Source organism: Polyodon spathula, chromosome 4, assembly GCF_017654505.1.
Source record: "Polyodon spathula isolate WHYD16114869_AA chromosome 4, ASM1765450v1, whole genome shotgun sequence".
Lineage (NCBI taxonomy): Eukaryota > Metazoa > Chordata > Actinopteri > Acipenseriformes > Polyodontidae > Polyodon > Polyodon spathula.
Window position 1 is genome coordinate 96,952,217 of NC_054537.1, and position 26,768 is coordinate 96,978,984.

Genomic DNA, 26,768 nt, shown 5'->3' on the forward strand with positions numbered 1-26,768 from the left:
TCAGAACTTTGTGATTTTCAAAGCAGGGTCTCTGACAATCAGACGATCCATCCCAGGATGCACCTGAAAGGGAACAGAGGCAGATTTTAAACAGAACGGAGGCTACATTCACCACAACTTCACATGGCTGATGTAAAACATTTGTGGCTTTGGCTCCGACATGATCAAAATCAATCCATTCTTGACACATAATAAAAACATCCTATCCGAACGTAATTTAGATTTTTATTTAACATCATGTCGTCGAAGATCCTTACCTGAGCCTGCAGAGATCCATACGGCACCAGCTCTCCACCCACGGTCAGCGTGCCTCGGTGGGACAGGGGCTCCAGTCTGAAGGCTCGGGTCTGGATGTGGCTGACGAAAGGGCTCTCGATCTCCTGGTGGGAAGAGTCGAAGCAGAACCCCCCCTGGAGATCCCGGCTTGCATGAAGCTCAAGTGGATGGCACCGTCATCAAAGCAGGCCTGGGGGGCCGCGAATAAGTCTGTTCCCAAGTGGTACTGATAGACGGCCAAGACCAGGACAAAGTCCCCCTCTTCGGTACCGGCCGATCCAAAGGCTGCAGGAGCCCGTCAACCGGTCCGGTCTCGTCTTCCGCTCGTGGATGGAAATGATTTCCTGCATTCTGCACTGGGTCATTCTTCACACCTCTCTCTTGGGTTACGGAGTTGAACGCATCCATCGTCCGCGCGAGGAATGTAGACTGCTGTTCCGCGCAATCGACGCTGCCACTAGGTTGAGCTACCCACTCTCCTGCTCTCGTCTGAGAGCCGCTTTCCGATTGGTGGTTCAGTTCGGAGGTGGGGTTTTGATCTGCCGACACCGGGAGGTCAAAGGTGAATGCTGAAGTCAGGTAATGATGCAAGTACGAGGGCGAAGGGGAGGGGCTGGGAACGGGAGGGGCCAGTGAGACTGGTACTTCCTGGGTGGGTGCGGTATTGTACGGGTGACCAGCGGCTGCTTCGGAAATGGACGGCACCCCTTCTGCTAAACAGGACGAGGAAGCTTGCACTGTCGGTGTGCCGTCACTAGGGGGTGCACAGGCAGGCTGTACCACAGCACTGCTTGGGTGTGACTGGGGTGTGGACGGGGGCAACACCTCTTCAATAGTTCCTGGTACTGCTTGGAAAGTGGGAGTCTCCTCCGACTCCTGGCCGACCCCCTCCTGCAAGCAGCCCGGCACGGGAGACAGAGCGCTCAGGGTGTTTCTCTTCAGTAGGTTGCGCTCCTCTCTCAGTCCCATATCAGACACCGTCCTGTGCAGGGGGACCCGGCTGTAGGCCCCCAGGCCCTCTGTGATGCTCCTAGATAAAGGCCTCCTGGGGGGCTGCTGGAGCTGGGCGAGGGGGGGCGGCCCTCGGTAGCGTTCACTTTCGATATCCACGTTGGACACAAAGCCCCAGGCCACTAACAGGAAGGAGAAGAGGCACCTGTGACCCCCACCGAAGCTCGCTGACCCCGCCCCTTTCTCCTCGCTGGCCAGTCGCTCCGGCTTTGCCGGGTTCCATGGCAGTTTTTTCCCCAGGATGCTTTGCGGTGATCTATGTCGACATCATTATGGAAACAAGGTCGATGGAACAGACTCCTCCCTTGCACAGCAGAAAGCAGCAGTTCATCAAGCAGGGGTCCTGGAGACACATCTCAAAACTTCAAGGGTGGATAGAGAGAGAGAGAGAGAGAGACAAAGAGAGAGATACTTTGTTTGAAATTATTTTACTGACTTGTGCAATTTATTCATTACCAATGTACTATATGTTTGTAATGAATGAATCCAACAGCTCTGGCAATGCTTTCAATGTCCCGTTATTCTGCACTCTGTCCAGGCAGACATGTACTAACTTACCCAGCTTTGTGGTTTATTGCCCCAGCGAGGGCATTGCCAGAGCCACAGGGCAGGATCCTCACTGGAGTCGTGATAACTTGCTTCCAGTCCCTTCGAGCCATCAGACGATTAATCACCTGCAAAGACAGCAATCACATTAGTACAGAGAGGAGGAAAGGAAGGAAACACAGAGAAGCAGAGGCAGAGAGAGACAGAGAAAGAAGCAGGCAGACAGACCTCATGCAGCAGTCCATCCCCGGAGATGATGGCAATGCCGTCCCACTCCTGCAGCGCAATCTCCCTCATCAGCTCCCGGGCGTGGTTCGGACGCTCTGGAAGAGAAGAGATAAAAATGACACCCATAGCTAACCCTATACCTGCACACACATAACCAGAAACAGACAGACCCATACCCAGAGACATAGACATAGACAGAGACACAGACCCATACCCAGAGACATAGACAGAGACACAGACCCATACCCAGATACATATACAGAGACACAGACCCATACCCAGAGACACAGACGCATACCCAGAGACATATAGAGACACAGACCCATACCCAGAGACACAGACGCATACCCAGAGACACAGACCCATACCCAGAGACATACAGAGACACAGACCCATACCCAGAGACATAGACAAAGACACAGACCCATACCCAGAGACATAGGCAGAGACACAGACCCATACCCAGATACATATACAGAGACACAGACCCATACCCAGATACACAGACGCATACCCAGAGACACAGACGCATACCCAGAGACACAGACGCATACCCAGAGACATATAGAGACACAGACCCATACCCAGAGACACAGACCCATACCCAGAGACACAGACCCATACCCAGAGACACAGACGCATACCCAGAGACACAGACACATACCCAGAGACACAGACACATACCCAGAGACACAGACACATACCCAGAGACACAGACCCATACCCAGAGACACAGACCCATACCCAGAGACACAGACGCATACCCAGAGACACAGACGCATACCCAGAGACACAGACGCATACCCAGAGACATATAGAGACACAGACCCATACCCAGAGACACAGACGCATACCCAGAGACATAGACAGAGACACAGACCCATACCCAGAGACATAGACAGAGACACAGACCCATACCCAGAGACACAGACCCATACCCAGAGACACAGACGCATACCCAGAGACATAGACATAGACAAAGACACAGACCCATACCCAGAGACATAGACAAAGACACAGACCCATACCCAGAGACATAGGCAGAGACACAGACCCATACCCAGAGACACAGACAGACACAAACCCATACCCAGATACAGCCCGGACTCTTACTCCTGCAGGAGGGGGGGGCGTGTCTCAACGAGTCTCAGTGATTGCAGGAGCTCTCACCTGTCTGGATGAGATTGTAGCTGATGTTCGCCTCCCGGACCATCGGCAGAATGTGGGTGTGACAGAGCTGCATGGCCTGGCCCCTCCCACTGAAGGGGTTAACCAATAGGAGGAGGTAACAGGGGCAGGGCAAGAGACTGCTGGTGATCTCTGAGGAAATGAAACCAAGAAGAGCGAGTGAATGTGAGAGCAAGAGCGGGGAAGAAAAATAGTGAGAGGGGTACAGGGGGTGCCTGTGCCATTACCCCCCCCCCCCAAATGTGTGTCCGAAATCAGTGCCTGTAAAAGTTGACATGCTTGAGGCCCCAGTGTCTTGGTGCCATGATAAGAGAAAATGTGTCCCAGCCTGCACTGCATTGATAATCATTCAATCAATATATATTTTATACAGCACCTTTCATAGTGAACACCTATCACAAAGCACTTCACAAAGTGCAGATACAATGCATAATATAAGAGAGAGGAAGGGGGATTCAGTGTCACACACACACTGTGTTCACCTGCTGATACACACCAGTCAGAGACAGGCAGATTCTCTCTCTCACACACACACACTGTCTTTACCTGCTGATACACACACAGACAGAGACAGGCAAATTCTCTCTCACACACACACACAGACAGAGACAGGCAAATTCTCTCTCTCTCTCACACACACACACACACACACACACACACACACACACACAGACTCTGTCTTTACCTGCTGATACACACACAGACAGAGACAGGCAGATTCTCTCTCTCTCTCTCTCTCTCTCACACACACACACACACACTGTCTTTACCTGTATTTCCAGTCATCCATTTCTCAGCCACGCTCCGGTTCTCCGACACCCGGGCCGCCGAATCCACTCGGAAAGTCCGGGCCACCCCCCATCCGCCTCTTCTTCTCTGGATAGGAGTAGAGGGAGAAGTAGGCGGGTCCTTCACCCTCCTTGACCCCTCCTCCCTCCACCAGCGATGCTTTGCGACGCATGACATGGCAGCCGACCACGTCGGACAGCGACACCACAGTCCTGCGGTCGTCTTGGGGGCGAGGAACCAGCCGCTGGATGTGCAGCTCTGAGGGGGTGAGTGTCAGGGCGTAGCGGGGGCCGGCTCCCCCTCCACTGCTACCGCTGCCACTGTGGTTCCTAAATTCTCCGTGCAAGATCGCCTCGATTGACAGTGATGGAGTGGAGGGCGACAGTTAATCCTATATGACCAGTCTTATTAAATAAATCCCAGTCCATATACAGTTTCTGTAAATCCTACAAAAGTAAACCTTACCACCTCAAGACAAGTCTAATATACACATCTATATATAAATAAATCCTAGTCCATATATAGTTTCTGTAAATCCTACAAAAGTAAACCTTACAACCTCAAGATGGGTCTAATATACACATCTATATATAAATAAATCCAGTTTCAATAGAACTCATTAGAAAACATCCACAATAAAGTTATGTAAAGTAACACACACTATATTCTATTGGATGAGATTATACTTGAGGAGCAGTCTGTTTCCGGTGGTCCATTTAGAGGCGGTGCTGTTGCAGACCCTGCTGTTCTACACACAGTAGTTGTATTGAAGGTCACTGAATCCAGACTGCATGATGACCAGTCCAGCAGGAGTTCAGTCTGTATTTCAGCTCTTTACCTCACTCCAAACTGCACAGGAAATGATCCGCTGATGAATCTGCAACACAAATAAAACAACAGCGAGTGTTCAGGTGTTATCATTACTGTAATTAACACTCATCATATAATACCTTGTTAAACAGAAATACCTCGTTAAACAGAAATACCTCGTTAAACGATCAATCTACAATCTGACAAGAAAAAAAAAGGCATGTGTATTTCTAACAAGGCATTTCTAAATGAAGCAGAGCAGTGAGAACTGGATTTCTCTGATGCTGGTCTGGGGTTCACAAATCACCATGTGACTCTGTGACAAAGTGCCCGCCCCTGTGTATATTATCTGTTATGTGTTGCGTGTGGTGTGTTTAAATGTTGGTGTATAGACATTGGTACACGGGATATAAACGGGTCTGTGTAACACAAGTGTTTAAAATGTATATATGTATTTAGGCACGAGGATTGCAGAGCACTTCACGTGCAAGTAAAATGTAGTAATATGTGAGCACGGGGAATTGCACTTTATATATTCACGTGCTGGGATTCAAATGAATAATTAATAGGTAATTGAATCCCAGCACAACAGTATATATAGATGCACGTTGTCACATATTCGCGGTTGGGTGTTCGTTGATTGGAGAACGGAAGCTAGAGAAGGAGAAACTTAGATATATCAATTGTTATTACGTGCTGGTGGGACCAGCACGATACTTGTTTATTTAAACTCATCGTGTTTGTCAGTGTCGATCCGTGCACCATTTTGTTAAGTTTAATCCGTTTTTGTTCTGTTTATTTTGGCTACCAGTGCCGTGTCCTGTTTTTGTATTGTTCTAACCGTTTATTTTCTGTCTGCCTGTTAATTCATTACATGCTGAGCGAGACCATTCGCTCAGCTCCACCAAACTCCACCTCTGTCTTTGTTTATTTTCCTGCTTCTGGTCTGACGCCACCCACTCCAGCCGTCTTTGTGACAGACTCTCATTCATCACATGAGAAGTATCCCGCAAGAGTTTCATTTCTGTTTATTTCTCTCCCCAGCTTGAAACAGCCAGTCTCAATGTTAGTGCCGCAGGTTTGACATGGCCAGTCTCAATGTTAGAGCCGCAGGTTTGACATTGCCTCTCTTCACCCAGAGAACCGAAGCAGGGCAGGTTGCCAAGCTGCTGAAAGAGCTCAACTCCAGCAGACTGTCTCTGGCTTGTCTGGCACGTGACTAGTAAAACACTTCCCAAATGGCAATGCCACGCTGCCTGTGGGCCCCCAGACAAGACTGGCACCAGCAGCGATTGGCTCCCAAGCCCATTTCACAGCAAGCTACTGAGTGCCATGCAGAGGCGCAGATCAAACTAGCTCACCGCTTGGAGTCTGGCTGGCAGGCGTTTATAAATCACAATCCCATTCCTGTATACTGGGGGAGGGGAGGATGGAGAAAGAGGACGGCACGCTGTGTCGGAGGAGGAAGTGCTGGGGAACAATGACTGCGTGACACTGAAGCAGGAATCACCCTGTATGAACCAGCCAACTGCACGGGTCCAGGGATTGTGCTCTGTGTCTCCGGGAGATTGCCGTGTTGTATGATCAGGTCTGAAGGTGGTTTATTTGGTACAGAGTTCAATGACAGACTGCCACTCCTATCTGCGAAGTGAACCACATGCTTGCACTGCACTGGCTCTATAACCCATACAGCTCATTCGAAAAAGGTATAGCTTTAAACATTTAAAATACTTAGAATAAATAAATAAATACATACATACATACATACATACATACATACATACATACATAAATAAATGTGTACTTCCCCTCTTTACACACTTTAAATACATAAATGGTGTATTGACCAAGTCGTCTATAAAAATTGTAAAATAAATAACAATTGTTAACCTTTTTATCTCAGGGAGATTTTATATAGTTTATTTTTAATTCCAGCATTAGCAGTAATCGAACACCACCTCTCTTTACCAGTGACACCGAATGCAAAGCAGTTCATTGTGTTGGGCAGGAATGGACAGTCAGGGCGCACAAAGAGAACTAGCCTTGTAACAATGCATGCTGTTGGACTTGCAACAGAGCCACGTCATCCGAACTCGAGTGCAACACATTGTGGACACGCGTTTCCTCCGTTTGTAGTGATGATGAAAACGCTGGTGCTGTGCACGCATGCTGAACAGCTGTGTCACTCCTCTTCCCCTGTTCACCGAGGGGACCACCTCGCTACATTAAATAACGTTAGAATTAAAAGCTCATTTCTAAAAAGCAGTCGAGCCATCTACCTCGGGATAGCCCGGCTGGAACACATATTTCTCAGCTCCTTTACCATGACAGGGACGTTAATAAGACTCCTATTGCACAGCGGTTTATCCACCAGTGCAGGTTTTACTAGGAGCTTGATCAGCCCCAGTGTGTGCGTGTGCATGTGTGTGTACACGCATCGTTTTCACATGACTAAACCTCGCTACCGTTACTGTTCACGTTTTCAAGTAACACGTCTATGTTACAGTCATTTTATATTTGTATGCGACTCTCTCACAGCCCCGGCGAGGATGTTTGTTGAGACACCACGTTCGGGGCTAAATTAGAGCCCCCAAGTGCAGTGCAGCACATTCCTGCTTAGTTACCGGCGTTGTGTAATACTCTGCATCCCCTGCTTAGTGTACTGCATGCGATCAAGTGGTTTTTGATTATTAAACAAAACATTGCTTCGTAACAATGCAAATATAGACTAGCCCCCAGCTTTAACATTAGAGAGAAAAGTGCTCACTTAGGGATTCCAACGAAAACAAACCGTGGCGGAAGACCAATCGCCAGACCACCTGCTTGCATACACTTCAATAAGCTGGTGATGCACAATTATACGGGATGCAGAATATTACACAACACCGGTTTGAGTACACTATCCAAAAATCAAATACACGCAACAACGAACACTACGCGCGTTCTAGTATAATGAGAACACAATGCACACCTCAAATAGTGTATTATTATTATTATTATTATTATTATTATTATTATTATTATTATTATTATTATCTACCTTAGTTCGCAGTGGTGCAGTAGTTTGCTTTCCTATTTCTGAGTAAATATCATTTTGGGGATTTTAAATACCTCACCGGAAGACAATTGTAGTGTTTTCGTGTGCCGATGGGGTAGCAGCATCCGTGTGCTTTAAAACCATCTCAATTTTAATAAAGGATGTCCAGTTATTCCCCGATTTCCCCCTGACGTCAGAATGGGTAAAGAGTAAATAAAAAACAGACACATTAACAGCTCCTTTTATCATCCCATCTTTTCATTTTCTCCTCTGATAACGAGCCATCAGCAAGCTCCTCCAGCTCTTTGGAAAAGCCAGCGGGAAGCTTGCCCTCAGTTGGGTGGGTCTGACACCAGCGAAGTCACAGCCAGTGACTGTCCACTCACACCGCGATGCTTGCCCTGTGCGAATTCTGATTGGTCAGCAGGGTTTTCTGAGGCAAAGCTGCGCACCTGCCAGTTTCCTTCTCACACTCAGTAACAATATTATATTATTGACAAAATTGTAAAAACAAAATTGCCTTTAATGTTTTATGAAATTTTAATAACTTCAACGACTGTGTATGTATTGTATATATCATTTCCAATTAAATATGACATATTAGTAACTATAAAAATGATCAGTAGTATGCAAATATATTGGCTATGCAACAACCCATTACGTTACTCTGCTGTAAACACCATACTCAACCGGCAGGGGAGATGTTCTCAAACGCCATGCAATCTTGTATTCACCAAATGTAAACACTTGTAAGTTTGTCTTCGATTCAAACCCATAATAGTTTTACAAACCCACATAACTGATTTTTTATACAAGACTAGTCTCAGGTTTGTAGCCACCACAGATATTCACCTATACGACACAATTATTGCTAATAAGCAAATATAAGAGCTATGCAGCAACCCATGACATTAGTCTGTCGAAAAACACCCTAATCAACCGCCAGAGGGAGATATTCTCAAACTATGCAATCTTATTTTCACCAAATGTAACATTGTCTAGGAATATCCGATCCACACGCACAATACCTCTCTGCAACAACACAAAACTGCTTTTTATACAAGACCACTCCCAGCTTTTAGCCCCCACGGATATTCAGCTATGGGCTACAACAGGACCAATAAAAAAGTGTTGCTGTGTTGTTTTTAACTATAGATTATTTATCGTATTGTCTGCACTCATTCTATTATGTGCATACACGAGATCATTGTGTATTCATAGTTTTAATATAAGTGTGTATTTTAGTTCCTAAATATTGTTGTGTGTCTGCTGTAAATGAGTTTCCAAACAGTCATGTTGCTATTTACTTTAACTTACTATAACAGCTGTTCACTAACACCACCTTTATTACCAGCAAAACAAGTCTGTCTGTCTGATTTATATATATATATATATATATATATATATATATATATATATATATATATATATATATATATATATATTATATATATGTATGTATAGTTTGCACAATACATTGCTCAAAACTGCATCGTTTTCAGCAACATATTATGTTTGATATTTTCTTTTCCACACTGCAGCACTGTTGTTAAAATAGTTCTATACATACTGTTCGCAAGAGCAACAACTTTGTCTATGATCCATCGGCTTTCTTTCATTTCAAATGCACTTCAAATATCTAACAATGTGTAAGAAATCACTCGACAGGTTCTATTACTCAACTAAAAATATAAACAATAAAACTCATGCTACTGAACATAAAAATACATTTATTAATTCATTTCCTTATTTTATTTGTCTTCATGGCTATATATTAAATTTAACATGTTCACTGAGTTTAACAATGTCATGTTAAAATACCAGTAAAGTAATTAGTTTGTCAAACAATAATGGTTTTAGTCACATGCAGTCCATTCAATTGCATGTGGCTCCCTGTTGTTGTTCCTCACGTTTAAAAAAAAAATTAAAAAATTAATAATAAACCATATACTCATCTCAAGTCTGCACCACAATCAATCACTTATTACTGTCACCCATTTCACTGTTCTTTTTATCTATACTCCAATAGCCATTAACGGAAAAAACATAACGTGTCACAATTTGTCAGTATGTGCCCCGTAATCATTTAAACCACAATTTAAAAATAAAGTCATTTCGATACACTACAAACAGCTTGCTTACACATCCTGTCAATGCTGCAAACGTTACGCAAATACATGTACAGTCTCACGCACTATAATGTATGTATATATAAATGTATGTATATACGTGTTTTCATCTACTGTCGTAATACAACAGTTTTGGCCTTACCATAGTCAATACTCAGTAATTCAAAGCATTATATGTGTTTCATCGATTTGTCATGTGGGGTGTAATATAATAATAATAATAATAATAATAATAATAATAATAAATAACTTGTAGATTGACTTTCACAACACTCGATATAAATATATAATACATTCTTTCTCAATGACTTTCATTTTATTACAAAGGTGAACAGCAACAGACCTGTGAACAAAGAACAAGAAAACAAAACGCTCCCATGACCACTACAGCTCTCCAACTAGAGCTCTCTCACAACATATCACTATGCACACAGATGCAATAAAGCAATAGCAATCCAGCAATACAAAACAACATCCCGTATTAATAGTCCTGTTAAAGTATTCTCAAAAAAACAGACCAACAGCAAAAAACCATATTGGTACAAAAGGCACAAAAACAATCAAAACGTGTTTCTAATCCAACCCAGGATAAACAAAGCAAAAAATATCCAAGGAAGCAAAACATCCACGTTCAAAATACTAATAAATCAGTGTCCTTACCTGTAAGTTGCCCAGAGCTGCGTTGTCCTCCGACGCTGTAGCTCTCCATTGGCTACATGGTGGTCCTGCAGAGTGTAAAGAAGTGGTCGGCTGACGGCACATGCTTCAGGGGCAGTATGTGCTCATCTTCGCAGCTCCAGACTCAGCGCAGGGATGGTAGCCGTGAGCTGAGCCTAAAATATAATTGGACATTTAAAATTGGGAGAAAAATGGGGTAAAAATCAATTGGCTAGTACTAAATTTATTTTAAAAATCTGGTTTACAAACAATACAAAGCTAGTAAACACAGCATACCTGTCAAATATGGGAGCTTTTGTAAATTGAAACTTCAGTTTTAAATGGGGGGGGGGGGGGGGGGGGGGTGTGTCTGTGCAATCCATCATAACTTTTTTTACTGTTTCCCCTGTGAGGGAGAGGGGGGTGCAGGTGTGTGGCTAATTATCCTTTTTTTGTAGCGAGGTGACCACAACTGAACACAGTATTCTAGATCACGTCTTACTAATGCACTGTAAAGTTTTAACATTACTTCATTTTCTTTAAATTCAACATTTTTCACTCTATAGCCAAACATCTTGTTTGCCTTTTTTATAGCTTCCCCAAATTGTCTCAGATAATACACATTTCTAAATCAATATAAACTCCTAAGTCTTTTTCATAGATTCCTTGTTCAATTTCAGTATCTCCAACATGGTATTTATAATGCACATTTTTATTGCCTGCATGCAGTACCTTAGACTTTTTTCTATTAACTTGCCTGGTGCACTGAATGCATGCCTGCCACGGGACTCCCCTGCGTCCTAAACCCTGCTATGCACCGACGAGGATTGCACTGATCACACATCGGCCAGGGATTTTATAAACATTAAAGGTTTGCGGGCATAAGGGGTTTGGGCAGTACAATACGGGAGAAAATCTGTCACGAGAGATGTTCGGGTCAAGGGTCCAAAATACGGGAGACTCCTGGTGAGGGTCGACAGGTCTGACATAGTATACTTCTAACATAATGCAGTTTTACATTAGAACACAATCTGCTTAGCAAACCTGAACAGATTTTAAATATCCCGCGGCAAACCTTTAGCAGAAACAACTCCCCACGTGAGAAGGTGAAGTCCCATAGTGCAGGTTTAAAAAGGTCAAGGTCCCCCAACACATTTAAAAGGGCAACGTTTCCTAACACCAGCTCTTAAAAGGAGAACATCAAACATACATTTAAATAGTTTTTTTTTTTATTTTAAAAAATGAATTTTGAATGCCTGGCCAGGCTAAAAGTTGTGCGCTTCTATGGAGAATTAAACAGGAATTTTGTGTGACAGGTGTGACAGTACGTCTGATCAAAAGACTGGATAATTGATTCTCTAGTGTCTAAAAAATAATGCTGCATTCAGTGCTAAATCTACTTTTAGCGTGTAATCCTTATTCCCTGCACCCCCATATCACCGTGGCTCAATCTGGTACATGATACATTCAGTATAACAACTCAGCTGGCAACTGGAACTCAGTGTTATTAATTGTGCAATACTTTGCATTGTGTGTGTGGATAATTAAAGCACTCAGTTCATAAGTTAAAAGTAATTTATTCTTCAAAAGCTGAAACAACAACGGTTGCTTTTCGTTCTTCTATCACTGGAAGACTTGTGGAACTACTAAAGAAAAACTTTTTGCTATTGCATACTTCTGTGCGGAGTGCTTCCTCCATATACACAGACTGCACGGGATACCTTTAAAATAATAATACGATTAATTAAGCAGTACATCAAATTGTCATGCGACTTCATTTCCATTCAATACAAACTACTCATACAAACACATTTCAGAGAGCTCTACCCTATCAATATCATGGTCTAGCACTATACATTATAAAGACATTTCAAAGGGCTGGATCGCATCAATATCAGGGTTTAGCACTGTATATTATAAATACATTTCACAGGGCTGTATCTTATGAATATCATGGTCTAGCACTATATATTATAAAGACATTTCAAAGGGCTGTATCACATCATAACCCAACGCTCTCCGTGTTTCACAATGTTTCCCTATGCCTTAGCTATCACTGTGCTGTATTACACTGAGCTTTTACCGCGGGGGAAACAGAAGCGATACACAGTTATTAGCACTGTAGTGTGATTACGATGTGTTTAAGAAATCTTTTTATAACTGCCAGACTGTGACTCAACATGAAACTGGGTTCACAGGAAGCGAGGAAAGTCATTGGAAAGGTCTACTCAATACCTTTCTGTTGATATAGTGGGTTTTAATTTGTGATTTCTGGTAATTAAACTACAAGCGTTAAAATAGAAAGTTGTTGGATACATGCGCAATTTATAGTCATTCCCTGTAGGCGGCATAGGGTTTAAACCACACAGCTCTTGCTATAATATACAAAGAGTTCCATAGGTATTTATAACTCATAGAGCTAGTCAAAAGCCGAAACTCTTATAGAAGAAGTAAATTATATAATATATAGGATCTATATAATAGATATATATATATATATATATAGAGATAAAATATATATACTAAAAAATATGATATATTAAGGGCAAAAGTATTAGTAAATTTAATATCAATTCCAGTTAAGTCTCATAAACCAGTAACTATAGAATTAGGGGTAAATATACGGGCTATGGACAAAGGCATTACATTAGTCAACCGCCAGGGGAAGATGTTCTCAAACTACATGCAATCTTGTATTTACAAAATGTAAACAATTGTAATATTGTCTAGGAACATCCGACCCAGACGCATGATACGTCTTTCAAAAGCCACAAAACTGCGTTTATACCACTCTCGAGTTTGTCAGCTACGAGGCTCAACACGAGTAGGGAAACAGACTGCCCTCACACTCGCTCAGGATTATAACAGAGCCTACCTCTGCAAGCATGCTGCCCAAAATGACTGCCCCCATGCTTGCTTCAAGTTTCCCAGCACACTAGAAGATCATTTAAAACATTAACAGTAAACTGAATCCGGATTCTCCTGAGCTAAAACAAGACCACATTGATATTTATATATGCTTAGGGGGTTTGTTTTTTGGCTGTAGGGCTTAATCTGCTACTTTTCATTTATCATAATCGAACGTGCATCGGCCTCCTTCTCCTGTAGGACTCTTTGTTTTTATGTTGCTGTGTTGTTTTTAGCTATGAATTATTTATCTTATTATCCCCACTCATTATTTTATGTGCACACACAAGGTCATTGTGTCTTAATGGTTTTAATATAACTACGTGTATAGTACTCCCAGTAGTACTCAAAGAAATGAAAGAAGTAATTTACGAACCGCTAACCAAGATCATGCAGCAGTCTCTTGACACAGGGGTGGTACCGACAGACTGGAAAATTGCAAACGTAATACCGATCCACAAAAAGGGAAACAAAACTGAACCAGGTAACTACAGACCAGTAAGCCTGACTTCTATTATATGCAAACTTATGGAAACTATAATAAGATCCAAAATGGAAAATTACCTATATGGTAACAGGGTCCTGGGAGACAGTCAACATGGTTTTAGGAAAGGGAGATCGTGTCTAACTAACTTGCTTGATTTTTTTGAGGATGCAACATCGATAATGGATAATTGCAAAGCATATGACATGGTTTATTTAGATTTCCAGAAAGCTTTTGACAAAGTCCCGCACAAAAGATTAATTCTCAAACTGAACGCAGTTGGGATTCAAGGAAACACATGTACATGGATTAGGGAGTGGTTAACATGTAGAAAAAAGAAAGTACTGATTAGAGGAAACACCTCAGAATGGAGTGTGGTAACCAGCGGTGTACCACAGGGATCAATATTAGGTCCTCTGCTATTCCTAATCTACATTAATGATTTAGATTCTGGTATAGTAAGCAAAATTGTTAAATTTGCAGACGACACAAAAGTAGGAGGAGTGGCAAACACTGTTGCAGCAGCAAAGGTCATTCAAAATGATCTAGACAAGATTCAGAACTGGGCAGACACATGGCAAATGACATTTAATAGAGAAAAGTGTAAGGTACTGCACGCAGGAAATAAAAATGTACATTATAAATATCATATGGGAGATATTGAAATTGGAGAAGGAATCTATGAAAAAGACCTAGGAGTTTTTGTTCATCTAGACAGTGTGGGGAAGCTATAAAAAAGGCTAACAAGATGCTCGGAAACATTGTGAAAAGTGTTGAATTTAAATCAAGGGAAGTAATGTTAAAACTGTACAATGCACTAGTAAGACCTCATCTTGAATATTGTGTGCAGTTCTGGTCACCTCGCTATAAAAAAGATACTGCTGCTCTAGAAAGAGTGCAAAGAAGAGCGACCAGAATTATTCTGGGCTTAAAAGGCATGTCATATGCAGACAGGCTAAAAGAATTGAATCTGTTCAGTCTTGAACAAAGAAGACTAAGTGGCGACCTAATTCAAGCATTCAAAATTCTAAAAGGTATTGACAGTGTCGACCCAAGGGACTTTTTCAGCCTGAAAAAAGAAACAAGGACCAGGGGTCACAAATGGAGATTAGATAAAGGGGCATTCAGAACAGAATATAGGAGGCACTTTTTTACACAGAGAATTGTGAGGGTCTGGAATCAACTCCCCAGTAATGTTGTTGAAGCTGACACCCTGGGATCCTTCAAGAAGCTGCTTGATGAGATTTTGGGATCAATAAGCTACTAACAACCAAACGAGCAAGATGGGCCAAATGGCCTCCTCTCGTTTGTAAACTTTCTTATGTTCATATGTGTGTTTTAGTTATTAAATATTGTTGTGTGTTTGCCGTAGACGAGTTGAGGACTGAAGTCGCTCTTTACTAGTATTCCTGTTCCCTGCAACAATGATTGTTCGCCAATCTGTATATATCATTTTGGGATCAATGGTGGTTAATTTAATGAATCAATTAACACCAGAACTGTACCGGCGTGCATGCACATCTAGAACTACCGCAGCGGTCTTTTTACCTTCTATTAAAATACATGCAAATCTACAGCAGCGTCACATGCTACGAAACTGTTCTGTGTTAAATGCAGTAAAAACAGCGTGTTTATTTTAAAACACCAAACATGATGCTTACCTTTAATTCCGATTTCCTCACTTCTATTTTCCAATAATTTCTTTGTAAATCCGACGTTTTGTTGTTATGGTTTGTTTTCCTTCAGAATATTTTCTGTGACACAGTTTTGCACGTTATTACACGTCAGGGAAACGTGTTACAACAGCAAATGCTGGGCTATAAAACACAATGGTTTTAGCAGGTCAGAGACGACTTTTGACATGCAGCGGGAGCTTACGACACTCCCTGAAGCGGTAGAGCATAGTGCCCAAGATTGGTCTGTTTGACTGTTTTATGGAAGTGTTTTCTCTTTATCTTTTAATTTTGTGCCTGAGTTTGGCTCTGTTAGTTATTCAATGGTAATTTCCATCTCCAGTCTAGCTGGTTTGAGGCACTATTATTCAGTAACTTTATTTTTTTCAATATAATCACACCTAAGACTTGCTGTGTAGTCCTGCGTTGTATTGGTCTGTTCATTTTAAATAGAAAATAAGCATTTTATATATAAAATAATTATTTCTACAGCTGTTGATAAATCACGCCTGAAAATGTCTCCTGTAGCTTTTCAAAACAAGCGCCAAGCTCTCAAAATCAGCAGCACTAAGCCAAACCCACTGCTTTTACTGACAGTCAAAATGACAGCTGTGGTATTTGTAGGTATAAAGTACTATATCTCCAACAGTTTCTACACCCCTGGACACCTACTGATGCTTCCAGATTTTAGATTTATATAGATATATATATATATATATATATATATATATATATATATATATATATATATATATATATATATATATATATATATATTATATGGAAGGTAAAAAAAAAGCACAGATGAGTTTCTGCCAAATCATTGGAGAAAAAAAACTTTTTTTGAAAATTTTTTCCACCACCCACCACCCCCCCCCCCCCCCCACCACCAAAAAAAACCACTCCGGTAGTTCTAGTGTTAAACTGTAATTTATCATTAGAATTCACTGCGTTGTTTATGTATTTGTGTGGAGTTTATTGTTTAAATTAATGTTGTTTTGTGTTTTAACTCACAGCTCAGCGTTGGTTGCAATCAGGGCTCTTGGAAGCAACTAACCAATTTCGTATTTTTATTAAGGTGTGCTAATTCTCTCCTCTATTCTTGTGGGGACAGTTAATCAATTATAGATTTACATCACTTCTAGGTGGTGAGCTAACTGAACAAATAGCTCGTGACTAACACCACCTGTATTAGCAGCAGCAATATATATATATATATATATATATATATATATATACACACACACACACACACACACACATGTGTGTATGCATGCATAGTTTTTAGCAACCTGTTGTGTTTGATATTATCTTTTACACACTGCAGCACTGTTGTTAAAATATTTGTGTACATAGGTATTATCCTGTGTATAAATAATCCTGCTCACAAGAGCAGCAACTTCATTATGCGATCTCTGGGCTTTTATAAATTTCACAAGGACATGAAGACAGCTGTGGTTTTAGTCACATGCAGCCCATGCAGTTGCATGGAGGTCCCTGTTGTCGTGGATCAGGTACTATTATATATAATAATATTATATTATATAATAATATTATATAATAATATTATATATATATTTTATCTCAAGTCTGCACCACAATGAATGACTTATTCAAATTTGAACTGGCTTGATTAGCATGACAGGAGTGATCCAGTGTTGCCAAAGCATTTCAACACACATGTTACATAAAATAAAATATCATGTCAGTGACACACAATATCAATCCCTCCCCCCTCCCTCCTTCTTAACAGAATGTAATCAAGTTTTACATTTTTTTGCTCCTTCTAACAGAATTAATCAATATAACCTGGTCCTTGTTTCTTTTTTCAGGCTGAAAAAGTCCCTTGGGTCGAAACTGTCAATACCTTTTAGAATTTTGAATGCTTGAATTAGGTTGCCACGTAATCTTCTTTGTGCAAGACTGAACAGATTCAATTCTTTTAGCCTGTCTGCATATGACATGCCTTTTAAGCCCGGAATAATTCTGGTCACTCTTCTTTGCACTCTTTCTAGAGCAGCAATATCTTTTTTATAGCGAGGTGACCAGAACTGCACACAATATTCAAGATGAGGTCTTACTAGTGCATTGTACAGTTTTAACATTACTTCCTTTGATTTAAATTCAACACTTTTCACAATGTATCCGAGCATCTTGTTAGCCTTTTTTATAGCTTCCCCACATTGTCTAGATGAAGACATTTCTGAGTCAACAAAAACTCCTAGGTCTTTTTCATAGATTTCTTCTCCAATTTCAGTATGTCCCATATGATATTTATAATGTACATTTTTATTTCCTGCGTGCAGTATTTAACCTCTATTAAATGTCATTTGCCATGTGTCTGTCCAGTTCTGAATCTTGTCTAGATCATTTTGAATGACCTTTGCTGCTGCAACAGTGTTTGCCACTCCTTCTACTTTTGTGTCGTCTGCAAATTTAACAAGTTTGCTTACTATACCAGAATCTAAATCATTAATGTAGATTAGGAATAGCAGAGGGCCTAATACTGATCCCTGTGGTACACCGCTGGTTACCACACTCCATTCTGAGGTTTTTCCTCTAATCAGTACTTTCTTTTTTCTACATGTTAACCACTCCCTAATCCACGTACATGTGTTTCCTTGAATCCCAACTGCGTTCAGTTTGAGAATTAATCTTTTGTGCAGGATTTTGTCAAAAGCTTTCTGGAAATCTAAATAAACCATGTCATATGCTTTGCAATTATCCATTATCGATGTTGCATCCTCAAAAAAATCAAGCAAGTTAGTTAGACACGATCTCCCTTTTCTAAAACCATGTTGACTGTCTCCCAGGACCCTGTTACCATATAGGTAATTTTCCATTTTGGATCTTATTATAGTTTCCATAAGTTTGCATATAATAGAAGTCAGGCTTACTGGTCTGTAGTTACCTGGTTCAGTTTTGTTTCCCTTTTTGTGGATTGGTATTATGTTTGCAATTTTCCAGTCTGTCGGTACCACCCCTGTGTCAAGAGACTGCTGCATGATCTTGGTTAGCGGTTTGTAAATTACTTCTTTCATTTCTTTGAGTACTACTGGGAGGATCTCATCCGGCCCAGGGGATTTGTTTATTTTTATTTATCCATCTATGTCAGGCTCTCAAGCAGACTGTCAATGTAGTAGGAGACTGAAAATTGATACAGATTAACAGTAATACATGCAAATAATCACTGCAGAAGTATATGTTTATGGACCTTTTGCTTCCGATGCTGTACCTATCCTTCGGTGGCACATTTCACTGTATTGTGCTATACTTGAAAATGTCATTTTTTTAGTGTTTTTTCATCCATGCAACCACGTAGAAGCTCTGTTTGAAAGACTGTGTTTTTTGAAATGTTTGTTTTATTTTATATGTTTGTGTTTTGTATGCCGCTGGCACCCGATGTTTTTCTTCCCCCTGTGAGGAGCTGTTTGAAGATGTGTTCAAATGTTCTCTATTGATGAAGTAACTTGTGTTTCTGCTTTCACTGTGATGTTGGTGTTGGAGAACTTCATCATGTGGAACAGCATTGTGTGTGTGTGTGTGTGTGTGTGTATATACAGCTCTGGAAAAAATTAAGCGACCACTGCAAAATTATAATTTTCTCTGGTTTTACTATTTATAGGTATGTGTTTGCGTAAAATGAACACGTTTGTTTTCTTCCAGGACAACCTTGTACTTGGCTTGATTCATGTGTCCTTCACAAAGACAAATCTGCCTGATTCCAGCCTTACTGAAGCACCCCCAGATCATCACCAATCCTCCACCACATTTCACAGTGGGTGCGAGACATTGTGGCTTGTAGGCCTCTCCAGGTCACCATCTAACCATTAGATGACCAGGTGTTGGGCAAAGCTGAAAATTGGACTCATCTGGGGGTGCTTCAGCAAGGCTGAAATCGGGCAGATTTGTCTTTGTGAAGGGCACATGAATCAAGCCAAGTACAAGGTTGTACACAGGTTTTACACAGGGGTGGTACCGACAGACTGGAAATTGCAAACGTAATACCGATCCACAAAAAGGGAAACAAAACTGAACCAGGTAACTACAGACCAGTAAGCCTGACTTCTATTATATGCAAACTTATGGAAACTATAATAAGATCCAAAATGGAAAATTACCTATATGGTAACAGGGTACTGGGAGACAGTCAACATGGTTTTAGGAAAGGGAGATTGTGCCTAACTAACTTGCTTGATTTTTTTGAGGATGCAACATCGATAATGGATAATTGCAAAGCATATGACATGGTTTATTTAGATTTCCAGAAAGCTTTTGACAAAGTCCCGCACAAAAGATTAATTCTCAAACTGAACGCAGTTGGGATTCAAGGAAACACATGTACATGGATTAGGGAGTGGTTAACATGTAGAAAACAGAAAGTACTGATTAGAGGAAAAACCTCAGAATGGAGTGTGGTAACCAGCAGTGTACCACAGGGATCAGTATTAGGTCCTCTGCTATTCCTAATCTACATTAATGATTTAGATTCTGGTATAGTAAGCAAACTTGTTAAATTTGCAGACGACACAAAAGTAGGAGGAGTGGCAAACACTGTTGCAGCAGCAAAGGTCATTCAAAATGATCTAGACAAGATTCAGAACTGGGCAGACACATGGCAAATGACATTTAATAGAGAAAAGTGTAAGGTACTGCACGCAGGAAATAAAAATGTACATTATAAATATCATATGGGAGATATTGAAATTGGAGAAGGAATCTATGAAAAAGACCTAGGAGTTTTTGTTGACTCAGAAATGTCTTCATCTAGACAATGTGGGGAAGCTATAAAAAAGGCTAACAAGATGCTTGGATACATTGTGAAAAGTGTTGAATTTAAATCAAGGGAATTAATGTTAAAACTGTACAATGCACTAGTAAGACCTCATCTTGAATATTGTGTTCAGTTCTGGTCACCTCGCTATAAAAAAGATATTGCTGCTCTAGAAAGAGTGCAAAGAAGAGCGACCAGAATTATTCCGGGTTTAAAAGGCATGTCATATGCAGACAGGCTAAAAGAATTGAATCTATTCAGTCTTGAACAAAGAAGACTACGTGGCGACCTAATTCAAGCATTCAAAATTCTAAAAGGTATTGACAGTGTCGACCCAAGGGACTTTTTCAGCCTGAAAAAAGAAACAAGGACCAGGGGTCACAAATGGAGTTTAGAAAAAGGGGCATTCAGAACAGAAAATAGGAGACACTTTTTTACACAGAGAATTGTGAGGGTCTGGAATCAACTCCCCAGTAATGTTGTTGAAGCTGACACCCTGGGATCCTTCAAGAAGCTGCTTGATGAGATTTTGGGATCAATAAGCTACTAACAACCAAACGAGCAAGATGGGCCAAATAGCCTCCTCTCGTTTGTAAACTTTCTTATGTTCTTATGTTCTTATGTTGTCCTGGAAGAAAACTTGCTTCCTTCTGCTCTGACAATGTTCCCCAACTCTGAGGATTGGTTTTTCCAACAGGACAATTCTCCATGCCACACAGCCAGGTCAATCAAGGTGTGGATGGAGGACCACCAGATCAAGACCCTGTCATGGCCAGCCCAATCGCCAGACTTGAACCCCATTGAAAACCTCTGAAATGTGATCAAGAGGAAGATGGATGGTCACAAGCCATCAAACAAAGCTGAGCTGCTTGAATTTTTGCGCCATGAGTGGCATAACGTCACCCAACATCAATGTGAAAGACTGGTGGAGAGCATGCCAAGATGCATGAAAGTTGTACTTGAAAATCAGGATTATTCCACCAAATATTGATTTCTGAACTCTTCCTAAGTTAAAACATTAGTATTGTGTTGTTTAAAAATGAATATTAACTTATTTTCTTTGCATTATTTGAGGTCTGACAACACTGCATCTTTTTTGTTATTTTGACCAGTTGTCATTTTCTGCAAATAAATGCTCTAAATGACAATATTTGTATTTGGAATTTGGGAGAAATGTTGTCAGTAGTTTATAGAATAAAACAAAAATGTTCATTTTACCAATACCTATAAATAGTAAAACTAGATATATATATAGTGTTTAGTTTTGCACATGCTAGATTTGTGTAAAGATTTTGTTACATGTTATGCTGTTAGATTTGAGTGGAGATTTAGTTCAGGGTGTTTTATTGAAAGGTGATGCTGCTCTTGCAGCTATGCTGTTATATTTGTGGCTCGTGGCTGTGCAGAGTTGTGTTCATACCTGTACTAACCAGTGTGAGTGTTGCATACTGTGTGTGTCTCTGGCAGCACCCTGGGGTTTGTCACTCAATGCAGTGAATGCAGAGTGACCTCGTTGCTGTGCACAGTGTGTCTTCTGATGCCTGTTTGTTCTCTGCAAGGTTGGAGATGTGAATCCCTTTCTGTGTGCTTGTCACGAGCAAGACTTGAAGAATGAAGAGTTAAGTATATTTCATGTTGCTTCCTTTTGTGGTAATGCAGATGAAATGTAACTGTAGCTACATTTGAAAGTGCAGTTTAATTGATTCATGGAAGGGTAATGTTAAATGAGTTGGGAATGTACGATTTGTATTCAATTTGAAATACAAATGTTCGTGCATGTATTGAAATGTACAATATTTTATGTTGAAGCAGTTTTATGAAGTTGCAATGACATGCATGTAATGTTATAACATTCAAGTAGCTAAGTAACATTCATGCATATTAAACCCTCAACACAGCAAGTTGTATTTACAAGACATTTTATTTCAAAGCGAGTTGTTGACTTTTTGAAGCATTGTAGCTTGAAGGGAATCACTGTAGTGTTTTAAAGGTAGTAAAGTTGAGCTAGGAGTTGTCAGTTTGTCAGTGTATTGAGTAGTGCTTGTTCCCTGTCTGTCTGTGCTGGTGGCTCCTGTTCGCACACTGGCACTGAGGTGACTCCTCCTCCGTGTGGCCACACGATGGCAGCATTGGATACGGAATGGCGAGAGCTACGTTCTACTCGTCCTCATAAAGATCACTGCCTGCTCTGCCCGTTGTTACCCGCTCGACAGAGCCGCGCCGAATTAATGAGTTCACCCGTGGCGTGTCTCAGTGTGAAACAGCTGGATCTCATTAAATATGTTGATTTGTGGAAGAAGGAAACCAAGCCAGGAGGTGTATGCTTTTCTTTAGCAGATTATGATGGACGGAGCTCTTAAACCAAGTGAATGCACAACCAGTGAAGTTGATTTTAAAAAGCAATTCAAGTTATACTGTCAATAAGATTGTTTGGTGTGTTTTAAGAATGTTTCAGAAATGTTTTTATATTCGAACGGGGGGTCCAGGTTAATCCAAGTCATTCAAATGGCTGCTGAGATGTCCAGATTTAAAAACGAAATGTTGGTTTCCTAGAACCAGCAGTTTTATTAAATGACCACAAGATGGCAGCATGAGACCATGTCACAAGCGCAGCGGTGTCTGAAATGCGGTCCGTGTTTATAAATGGAGGAGGAGCGTGCGCTGCTGTTCCTCAGCTCCGCGTCCCGGGTATCGTTTGTTCTCCTTTTATTTCTGTATTTTCTCATTTGATCTCTTCTAAAACTACATGCCATTCAATGTGTGACTTTTTAAAAATTATTTCTTATATATTAATAGATGATTTTGTATTTGTTATAATGTTGTACTGTTCTCTCCTACGTGTTTTATATTTCTTATATAGTAAAGGAGAGAAGCCATACTAATGGGGGATTTCAACTTCCCCCAAATAAAATGGGAAAACCCGGTGGGTAGCGCGAAGGACGAAATAGAAATGGTGGAAATGACAAATGACTGCTTCCTAACACAATTTGTGAAGGCACCCACTAGAGGGGAGGCATGCCTTGATTTAGTCTTTTCAAATAACGAAGATAGAATAACTAAAACAGAGGTCAGAGAACCACTGGCAAACTCAGACCACAACATGGTCTCATTTGAAGTGTTTTTTAAATCCTCAAAAGTAAAGACTAAAGCTAAGGTTTACAATTTTAGAAAAGCAAACTATGAAGGTATGAAACAGAGACTAACAGAAGTAGATTGGAGTAAAATAGAGAAAACACCCACAGAAGAAGGATGGTTGTTCTTCAAAAACGTAGTACTAGAGGCGCAAAACAATTATATCCCTAAAGTAGACAAATCTAAATGTAAAACTAAATTGCCAAAATGGTTTAATAGATCAATTAAAAAAAATATTCAGCGAAAAAAGGCACTTTACAGAGCATTAAAAAAGGACCAAAAAGAAAGTACACAGAAAGAGTACACAGAACTGCAAATGCAAGTCAAAAAGGAAGTTAGAAAGGCCAAGAGAGAAATAGAAATGAACATTGCTAAGGGAGCTAAAACCAATTCCAAAATGTTTTTCCAATATTACAACAGCAAGAGAACATTCAAAGAGGAGATTAAATGTTTAAGAGATACAAATGGCAAAATCGTAGATGAAGAAAAAAAAATAGCAAATATGTTAAATGATTACTTTTCACAAGTTTTTACAAAGGAAGATACTGACAACATGCCCCACATGTCATCCAGTTCCTATCCAGTTTTAAATAACTTTAGCATAACTGAGGCAGAAGTGTTAAAGGGACTAGGAGCTCTTAAAATAAACAAATCCCCTGGGCCGGATGAGATCCTCCCAGTAGTACTCAAAGAAATGAAAGAAGTAATTTACAAACCGCTAACCAAGATCATGCAGCAGTCTCTTGACACAGGGGTGGTACCGACAGACTGGAAAATTGCAAACGTAATACCGATCCACAAAAAGGGAAACAAAACTGAACCAGGTAACTACAGACCAGTAAGCCTGACTTCTATTATATGCAAACTTATGGAAACTATAATAAGATCCAAAATGGAAAATTACCTATATGGTAACAGGGTACTGGGAGACAGTCAACATGGTTTTAGGAAAGGGAGATCGTGCCTAACTAACTTGCTTGATTTTTTTGAGGATGCAACATCGATAATGGATAATTGCAAAGCATATGACATGGTTTATTTAGATTTCCAGAAAGCTTTTGACAAAGTCCCGCACAAAAGATTAATTCTCAAACTGAACGCAGTTGGGATTCAAGGAAACACATGTACATGGATTAGGGAGTGGTTAACATGTAGAAAACAGAAAGTACTGATTAGAGGAAAAACCTCAGAATGGAGTGTGGTAACCAGCGGTGTACCACAGGGATCAGTATTAGGTCCTCTGCTATTCCTAATCTACATTAATGATTTAGATTCTGGTATAGTAAGCAAACTTGTTAAATTTGCAGACGACACAAAAGTAGGAGGAGTGGCAAACACTGTTGCAGCAGCAAAGGTCATTCAAAATGATCTAGACAAGATTCAGAACTGGGCAGACACATGGCAAATGACATTTAATAGAGAAAAGTGTAAGGTACTGCACGCAGGAAATAAAAATGTACATTATAAATATCATATGGGAGATATTGAAATTGGAGAAGGAATCTATGAAAAAGACCTAGGAGTTTTTGTTGACTCAGAAATGTCTTCATCTAGGCAATGTGGGGAAGCTATAAAAAAGGCTAACAAGATACTCGGATACATTGTGAAAAGTGTTGAATTTAAATCAAGGGAAGTAATGTTAAAACTGTACAATGCACTTGTAAGACCTCATCTTGAATATTGTGTGCAGTTCTGGTCACCTCGCTATAAAAAAGATATTGCTGCTCTAGAAAGAGTGCAAAGAAGAGCGACCAGAATTATTCCGGGCTTAAAAGGCATGTCATATGCAGACAGGCTAAAAGAATTGAATCTGTTCAGTCTTGAACAAAGAAGACTACGTGGCGACCTAATTCAAGCATTCAAAATTCTAAAAGGTATTGACAGTGTGGACCCAAGGGACTTTTTCAGCCTGAAAAAAGAAACAAGGACCAGGGGTCACAAATGGAGTTTAGAAAAAGGGGCATTCAGAACAGAAAATAGGAGACACTTTTTTACACAGAGAATTGTGAGGGTCTGGAATCAACTCCCCAGTAATGTTGTTGAAGCTGACACCCTGGGATCCTTCAAGAAGCTGCTTGATGAGATTTTGGGATCAATAAGCTACTAACAACCAAACGAGCAAGATGGGCCGAATGGCCTCCTCTCGTTTGTAAACTTTCTTATGTTCTTATGTTCTTATTTCATTACATCCTGGTAAAATATGACATCAATGAATTTTGTCGTCTTGCATGACACATTCTTAACTACTGTATTTCCACCCTGTATTTTTATATATAATTCAAAATATATATTTCCGTGCTTTGCATTTGTTTTTAGTAGGTTTTCACTCATCCTTTTCATCTTTATTATTTCAGGTTTTTCCAAATGTGTTTCAAACTATTTTGTGAGAATAACACTCTCTCTCTCTCTCTCTCTCTCTCTCTCTCTCTCTCTCTCTCTCTCTCTCTCTCTCTCTCTCTCTCTCTCTCTCTCTCTCTCTCTCTCTCTCTCTCTCTCTCTCTCTCTCTCTCTCAGAAGCAGAAGCAAAGGAGCGGCACACAGAGGGTTTGCTCATAATGTCTGCCTGTCTCAGTGAAACCTGCCCCTTCCTCTATGAAAACATTACATAGCTCAATATTTCTATTTATTAAATGGTTACTTCATATAATCTATTTTTTTTCCCAAATATTACATTTCTTCCCATTTGATATGACATGCTATTTGTTCTGTATATTTATTTCTAATGCAGTTTCTGCTTGGATTATTACTGTGCCGTGATTAATAGATACAAGGAGTTTTTTTCAAAACAGATTTGTGCTTGTTTTTTTCTCCACAACATCTGTTTGTTTGAATCTGTCAAAGATATAGAAGTGACTCTTTTATTGAATATTTTCAACAGTGATCACCTGCATGTTGTACAAACAGGCGGTCCAGTTGATCCTAACCCTAACTCACCTTCAGAACCCAGATTTGAACCACCATCTTCAGGGAGAGGAGGCCATGGGATCAGCCCCCTGACCAGCTCCCACAGGAAAGTGTTGGTTTACACTATATATAAGGACAATTAACAAATTCTTTGAAAATCAACAAAACTCACCTGGATTTGAACCCAGTCCATCTCACTTCCATGGAAGAGCCTGCTTCTCAT

At 40.6% G+C, this 26,768-nt stretch overlaps 1 pseudogene; it reads right to left on the minus strand.

The window, feature by feature from the left end:
• On the minus strand, window positions 1–26,768 carry LOC121314017 (annotated as a pseudogene).